This window comes from Schistocerca gregaria, chromosome 6 (assembly GCF_023897955.1).
Source record: "Schistocerca gregaria isolate iqSchGreg1 chromosome 6, iqSchGreg1.2, whole genome shotgun sequence".
Taxonomy (NCBI): domain Eukaryota; kingdom Metazoa; phylum Arthropoda; class Insecta; order Orthoptera; family Acrididae; genus Schistocerca; species Schistocerca gregaria.
This window is the reverse complement of record NC_064925.1, coordinates 561,346,875-561,355,382: the sequence shown is the minus strand read 5'-3', so window position 1 is coordinate 561,355,382 and position 8,508 is coordinate 561,346,875. Positions and strand designations below refer to the sequence as shown.

General features: G+C 42.6%; 1 non-coding gene across 1 annotated transcript; it reads right to left on the bottom strand.

The window, feature by feature from the left end:
- Positions 1 to 7,689: 7,689 nt before the first annotated feature.
- On the bottom strand, positions 7,690 to 7,764 carry Trnas-cga (transfer RNA serine (anticodon CGA)). The gene has a single exon. It is a non-coding gene; the product is annotated as a tRNA-Ser (tRNA).
- Positions 7,765 to 8,508: the final 744 nt, after the last annotated feature.

Sequence of the window (8,508 nt, the reverse complement as noted above, 5' to 3'; positions counted from 1 at the left end):
GAACCCGTAACGTTCGGATACAGCAATAGTACTGTGATTCTTAAAAAAAAAGAAAAGCATTAGCAACTCTATACCAATAAGATTATAACAATGAGAAGTCTTTGCTATTAGATTCAGAAGCATCCGACCTACCCTACATTTCAAGGGGGTGGGTTATTCTGTAGTCTTAATGAAGTAAATAATTAATAAATTTCATGCTAAACACAGTCACTTCGTCTAAATATCTGGGCATAACTGTGTTAAGCTATATGAAGTAGAACGAGCATGTGAGGATTGTGGTATGGATACGTAATCGTCGACTTCATTTTATTGGGAGAATTCCAGGATAGTGTGGTTAATCTATAAAGGAAACCGCGTATAGGACGCTAGTGCGACCTATTCTTAAGTACTACTCGAGTGTTTCGGATCTGTGCCAGATCGGATTAAAGGAAGGCATCGAAGCAATTCAGAGGCGGGCTGCCAGATCTATTACTGGTCGGTTTGAACAACACGCAAACGTTAACGGATTTGCAAACTGAACTCAAATGAGAATCCCTGGAGAGAATGCTACATTTTTTTTTTCGAGGAACACTAATGAGAAAATTTAGAGGACTGACATTTGAAGCGGACTGCAGAACGATTCTACTGCGCCCAGCATACACCGCGCACAAGGACCACAAACGGCTCATACGGAGGCGTACAGACAGTGGTTTTTCCCTCGCTCTACTTGACAGTGGAACAGGAAAGGAAATGACCAGTAATTGTACGGAGTGCCTTCCACCACGGTGGATTGAGAAGTATCTGTGTAGATGTAGATTAGTTGTGAAGAGGTTACAAAACCAGCCAACCAGTTGCAGAACAAAGTTTATCAGCCCTTGAACTATTTCTAAAAATATCTTCTTCAGAAGTAGTGGGCCTTGTTACATCACATGATGGTACATTAGATTAACTGAAGCCGAGCAGCTCCTGTCATATATAAAATTGATAAAAACGAGAATTTGACAGTATCAGTACCAGCTCTGCATTACAGGCTTTACGTTTGGCCTAACTGACAGATTATTTGATGACATTATATGTTCAGATTGATTTACGTTAAGGCCCACTGACAATACTTAGATTAATTTCTCGTTTGAAGTTCTTATGCCTGTTAAACCCAGTGCCAAGGTATCTAAAGTTTTCCACTCTGGCTATGTTCCATGTTCCAACCTGCAGTGGGGCATTACAAGTGTCTTCTCACGATACTTCTATCACTTCATTCGCCTCCGTATTAATCCTCGGTCCATTATCACTCGCATTCTTTGATAGGTTCTCTACGGTTTGTGCAACCTCTTCCTCTGACTCCGCTACTACTACAATGTCGTCTGTATATCCCTAAAACTGTGTTCTTCCCTTTAGCTTCACCTCTTTGCCTTCGGTTTTCATTTCCAGAATAACTTTCTCCAGAACCAAATTAAAAAGCAATGGTGGAACGGCATCACATCACCTTAAACCGGTTCTGATGCTCAATTCCGATGACAGATCTTCTGGTATTTCACGTTGGCTTTTGTCTCCACTACACCCACCTTCGTGAAGTGTATTAACTTCATTGGTATGCCATGCTCCCTCAGTATGTACATACTTTATCTGTGTATACTACCTTAAGACTTTGAGAAATCTACAAATGTTGCCGGTAACCGATGGGAGGATTACCATCACTTCTTCCAGGTTTTTCTTAAGGTGAAAATTTGATCCAAGGTTGATCATGCTGGCCGAAAATATGCCTGGTACTCTCCAACAATATTTTAGCAAAAGGCTTTAACTTTTCAAGAATTTTTAATGATAACATTTTGCATGGTACGCTTAGCAGAGAAAAATCTCTACAGTTATTACAATTCTTTTTACTGTTCTTTCTGTGCAGTTGGATAATGTTAACTGACTTCCACCCTTTTGGGATCTCCTCCTTTCTCCGTACTTTACTTATGAGATTTTATATCTGTTTCTGATGTCTTCAACATTTGTGCCGTTATCCTATCTTCACCTGATGCCTTGTTATCCTTAAGTTTCTTAGTTGCTCTATCTCCGTCCTGTTGATTTCTTCTTCAGCTTCTTCCTCCTCTATACCCTCTGCAATTCTTCCTTCTGGAGAGACCTTTTTGGAATTTTCGGTATTAGATGGGTAATGAGGAGGTATTGAGTAGAATTGGGGAGAAGAGGAGCTTGTGGCAGAACTTGACTAGAAGAAGGGATCGGTTGGTAGGACATGTTCTGAGACATCGAGGGATCACCAATTTAGTACTGGAGGGCAGCGTGGAGGGTAAAAATCGTAGAGGGAGACCAAGAGATGAATACACTAAACAGATTCAGAAGGATGTAGGTTGCAGTGGGTACTGGGAGATGAAGAAGCTTGCACAGGATAGAGTAGCATGGAGAGCTGCGTCAAACCAGTCTCAGGACTGAAGACCACAACAAAAACAATCATGCTGGTCATGAATTTTCTTTTCTCTGTCCTCAGAATCCCGTTTGTTTCTCTTTGTATGTTGTTGATTGCTTCCTATTTTTCTGTACAATTTCTACACATCATGAGTACTTCCCTGGTCCTCTTCCTGGCTTTCGTACCTTGTTCACATTTGTCACAGAACCATATCTTCTTGGTTGTTGACTTATTTTTTCTAGAATTTTTTTGTTACTTCTTACAACCTTTTCCAGTTTTTCAAGATATTCACCCAGTCTAAGTAGTTTCTTTCTGCTGCATTAAGTGTTTCTTCCCTTACCACTGTTTGATAGTGTCTTCGTTTTTGTTCTAGGACAAAGGCTTTTTTTGTTATATGTGTTTTGTACCATATGGAATGCTCTTTCCATTCGATGTACTCTATATTCTGTTGCTATTTTTTGTTTCCGATTTCCCGTAGACCACTGACCTACATGTTGAAAATGATTTATTTTAGATGTGCTGTTATGAATTTTAAGATTTTGTTGCGTATCACTGATAATTATTAAGAACTGAGATTTTGCAAATGACAGTTTTAGTTGTACTTCGACTGCTTGCGTCTATTGTTCTGCGATATTTTTTTTTGTACTATCCAATAAGTCAGTAATTAAAGTCATGTCGACTGGAAATGTTCGACAATCTATGGTGATTTCATTTGAATTGCTTGCTAATTGAAGATCCTTAGTATTGATGGGTTTTTCACTACACTTACTACTTTCCCTAACGCACACTTCATTTCAAAAGTTTTGGCAGTTACCTCATAAATTTTCCTTTCGATGTTTTTTTCTCTTAGAGTTCCTTTAATCGTTACTGTTGTTTTATTATAACGTTGATTAGTATTTTTCTCGATAGAAATGTACAATCAACATGTAATAAAACAACATTATTAATTGAAGGACCTTTTTAAAATCTTTAGAAGTTACCAAATATTCCAGGTGTCTGATTTTCCTTATTTCTGTTATGTCTCTGATAACTTTTCTGCGCAGGACCTTCAATTCCTAAATCCTGCTCGATATTCTCGTAGTTGTCGGTCGAGTATACCTTCAGCCCTCTCCAAAAGTGCTGTGGAAAACATTTTGTATGTAACTAGCAAAAGGGAAATTACTCAGTAACTGATAGGATCTGTTTTCTTTGAGTTTTTATGTAATGGATGTATTAATGCTGAGGTCCATTCTGATAACAAGCTATTTGATGTCCAGACTTCAGTAATGCTTTCTGTTAAAGATGGGATAATGTTGTCACCAGAGAATTTCCATAGTCTGTCTTCTCCAGATCCAGTTACACTCCTGGAAATTGAAATAAGAACACCGTGAATTCATTGTCCCAGGAAGGGGAAACTTTATTGACACATTCCTGGGGTCAGATACATCACATGATCACACTGACAGAACCACAGGCACATAGACACAGGCAACAGTGCATGCACAATGTCGGCACTAGTACAGTGTATATCCACCTTTCGCAGCAATGCAGGCTGCTATTCTCCCATGGAGACGATCGTAGAGATGCTGGATGTAGTCCTGTGGAACGGCTTGCCATGCCATTTCCACCTGGCGCCTCAGTTGGACCAGCGTTCGTGCTGGACGTGCAGACCGCGTGAGACAACGCTTCATCCAGTCCCAAACATGCTCAATGGGGGACAGATCCGGAGATCTTGCTGGCCAGGGTAGTTGACTTACACCTTCTAGAGCACGTTGGATGGCACGGGATACATGCGGACGTGCATTGTCCTGTTGGAACAGCAAGTTCCCTTGCCGGTCTAGGAATGGTAGAACGATGGGTTCGATGACGGTTTGGATGTACCGTGCACTATTCAGTGTCCCCTCGACGATCACCAGAGGTGTACGGCCAGTGTAGGGGATCGCTCCCACACCATGATGCCGGGTGTTGGCCCTGTGTGCCTCGGTCGTATGCAGTCCTGATTGTGGCGCTCACCTGCACGGTGCCAAACACGCATACGACCATCATTGGCACCAAGGCAGAAGCGACTCTCATCGCTGAAGACGACACGTCTCCATTCGTCCCCCCATTCACGCCTGTCGCGACACCACTGGAGGAGGGCTGCACAATGTTGGGGCGTGAGCGGAAGACGGCCTTACGGTGTGCGGGACCGTAGCCCAGCTTCATGGAGACGGTTGCGAATGGTCCTCGCCGATACCCCAGGAGCAGCAGTGTCCCTGATTTGCTGGAAAGTGGCGGTGCGGTCCCCTACGGCACTGCGTAGGATGCTACGGTCTTGGCGTGCATCCGTGCGTCGCTGCGGTCCGGTCCCAGGTCTACGGGCACGTGCACCTTCCGCCGACCACTGGCGACAACATCGATGTACTGTGGAGACCTCACGCCCCACGTGTTGAGCAATACGGCGGTACGTCCACCCGGCCTCCCGCATACCCACTATACGCCCTCGCTCAAAGTCCGTCAACTGCACATAGGGTTAACGTCCACGCTGTCACGGCATGCTACCAGTGTCAAAGACTGCGATGGAGCTGCGTATGCAACGGCAAACTGGCTGACACTGACGGCGGCGGTGCACAAATACTGCGCAACTAGCTTCATTCGACGGCCAACACCGCGGTTCCTGGTGTGTCCGCTGTGCCGTGCGTGTGATCATTGCTTGTACAGACCTCTCGCAGTGTCCGGAGCAAGTATGGTGGGTCTGACACACCGGTGTCAATGTGTTCTTTTTTCCATTTCCAGGAGTGTATTTTATGATTTCTCTGATTTCTTCTATTATTAGTACCTTCGAGTGTGATTGTATTGGGACACTGTTATTAAAAGTAATTACACAGATTGTTGTTGTTGTGGTCTTCAGTCCTGAGACTGGTTTGATGCAGCTCTCCATGTTACTCTATCCTGTGCAAGATTCTTCACCTCCCAGTACTTACTGCAACCTACATCCTTCTGAATATGCTTAGTGTACTCATCTCTCGGTCTCCCTCTACGATTTTTACCCTCCACGCTGCCCTCCAATGCTAAATTTGTGATCCCTTGATGCCTCAAAACATGTCCTACCAACCGATCCCTTCTTCTAGTCAAGTTGTGCCACAAACTTCTCCCCAATCCTATTCAATACCTCCTCATTAGTTACGTGATCTATCCACCTTATCTTCAGTATTCTTCTACAGCACCACATTTCGAAAGCTTCTATTCTCTTCTTGTCCAAACTAGTTATCGTCCATGTTTCACTTCCATACATGGCTACACTCCATACAAATACTTTCAGGAATGACTTCCTGACACTTAAATCAATACTCGATGTTAACAAATTTCTCTTCCTCAGAAACGCTTTCCTTGCCATTGCCAGTCTACATTTTATATCCTCTCTACTTCGACCATCATCAGTTATTTTGCTCCCCAAATAGCAAAAATTCCTTTACTACTTTAAGTGTATCATTTCCTAATCGAATTCCCTCAGCATCACCCGACTTAATTCGACTACATTCCATTATTCTCGTTTTGCTTTTGTTGTGGTTCATCTTATATCCTCATTTCAAGTCACTATCCATTCCGTTCAACTGCTCTTCCAAGTCCTTTGCTGTCTCTGACAGAATTACGATGTCATCGGCGAACCTCAAAGTGTTTATTTCTTCTCCATACATTTTAATAACTACTCCGAATTTTTCTTTTGTTTCCATCACTGCTTTCTCAATATACAGATTGAATAACATCGGGGATAGGCTACAATCCTGTCTCACTCCCTTCCACCCACTGCTTCCATTTCAAGTCCCTCGACTCGTATAACTGCCATCTGGTTTCTGTACAAATTGTAAATAGCCTTTCTCTCTCTGTATTTTACCCCTGCCACCTTCAGAATTTGAAAGAGAGTATTCCAGTCAACATTGTCAAAAGCTTTCTCTAAGTCTACACATGCTAGAAACGTAGGTTTGCCTTTCCTTAATCTTTCTTCTAAGATAAGTCGTAGGGTCAGTATTGCCTCAAGTGTTCCATCATTTCTACGGAATCCAAACTGGTATTCCACGAGGTCGGATTGAACCATTTTTTCCATTCGTCTGTAAAGAATTCGCGTTAGTATGTTGGACCTGAGACTTATTGAACTGATAGTTCGGTAATTTTCACATCTGTCAACACCTGCTTTCTTTGGGATTGGAATTATTATATTCTTCTTGAAGTCTGAGGGTATTTCGCCTGTTTCATACATTTGCTCACCAAGTGGTAGAGTTTTGTCATGACTGCCTCTCCCAAGGCCATCAGTAGTTCGAATGGTATGTTGTCTACTCCGGGGGCCTTGTTTCGACTCAGGTCTTTCATTGCTCTGTCAAACTCTTCACGCAGTATCGTATCTCCCATTTCATCTTCATTTACATCTTTGCTTAGAACTGAGTTTCCATCTGAGCTCTTGATGTTCATACTAGTGGTTCCCTTATCTCCAAAGGTCTCTTTAATTTTCCTGTAGGCAGTATCTATCTTACCCCTAGTGAGATAAGCCTCTACATCCTTACATTTGTCCTCTAGCCATCCCTGCTTAGCCAATTTGCACTTCATGTCGATCTCATTTTTGAGACGTTTGTATCCCTTTTTGCTTGCTTCATTTACTGCATTTTTATATTTTCTCCTTTCATCAATTCAATTCAATATTTCTTCTGTTACCCAAGGATTTCTACTAGCCCTCGTCTTCTTACCTACTTTATCCTCTGCTGCCTTCACTACTTCATCCCTCAAAGCTACCCATTCCTCTTCTACTGTATTTCTTTCCCCCATTCCTGTCAATTGTTCCCTTATGCTGTCCCTGAAACTCTGTACAACCTCTGGTTTAGTCAGTTTATCCAGGTCCCATGTTCTTAAATTCCCACCTTTTTGCAGTTTCTTCAGTTTTAATATACAGGTCATAACCAATAGATTGTGGTCAGAGTCTACATCTGCCTCTGGAAATGTCTTACAATTTAAAACATGGTTCCTAAAGCTCTGTCTTACCATTATATAATCTAACTGATATTTTTTAGTATCTCCAGTCTTCTTTCATGTATACAGCCTTCTTTTATGATTCTTGAACCAAGTGTTAGCTATGATTAACTTATGCTCTGTGCAAAATTCTACCAGGCGGCTTCCTCTTTCATTTCTTAGCCCCAATCCATATTCACCTACTACGTTTCCTTCTCTCCCTTTTCCTACTACCGAATTCCAGTCACCCATGACTATTAAATTTTCGTCACCCTTCACTATCTGAATAATTTCTTTTATTTCATCATACATTTCTTCAGAAACTTCCTGGCAGATTAAAACTGTGTGCCCGACCGAGACTCGAACTCGGGACCTTTGCCTTTCGCGGGCAAGTGCTCTACCAACTGAGCTACCGAGGCACGACTCACGGCCGGTACTCACAGCTTTACTTCTGCCAGTACCTGTGAGTACCGGGCGTGAGTCGTGCTTCGGTAGCCCAGTTGGTAGAGCACTTGCCCGCGAAAGGCAAAGGTCCCGAGTTCGAGTCTCGGTCGGGCACACAGTTTTAATCTGCCAGGAAGTTTCATATCAGCGCACACTCCGCTGCAGAGTGAAAATCTCATTCTGGATACATTTCTTCAATTTCTTCGTCATTTGCAGAGCTAGTTGCCATATAAACTTGTACTACTGTGGTAGGCGTGGGCTTCGTATCTATCTTGGCCACAATAATGCGTTCACTATGCTGTTTGTATTAGCTCATCCGCATTCCTATTTTCCTATTCATTATTAAACCTACTCCTGCATTACCCGTATTTGATTCTGTGTTTATAACCCTGTAGTCACCTGACCAGAAGTCTTTTTCCTCCTGCCACCGAACTTCACTAATTCCCACTATATCTAACTTTAACCTATCCATTTCCCTTTTTAAATTTTCTAACCTACCTGCCCGATTAAGGGATCTGACATTCCACGCTCCGATCTGTAGAACGCCAGTTTTCTTTCTCCTGATAACAACATCCTCTTGAGTAATCCCCGCCCGGAGATCCGAATGGGGGACTATTTTACCTCCGGAATATTTTATCCTAAAGGACGCCATCATCATTAAATCATACAGTAAAGCTGCATGCCCTCGGGAAAGATTACGGCTGTAGTTTCCCCTTGCT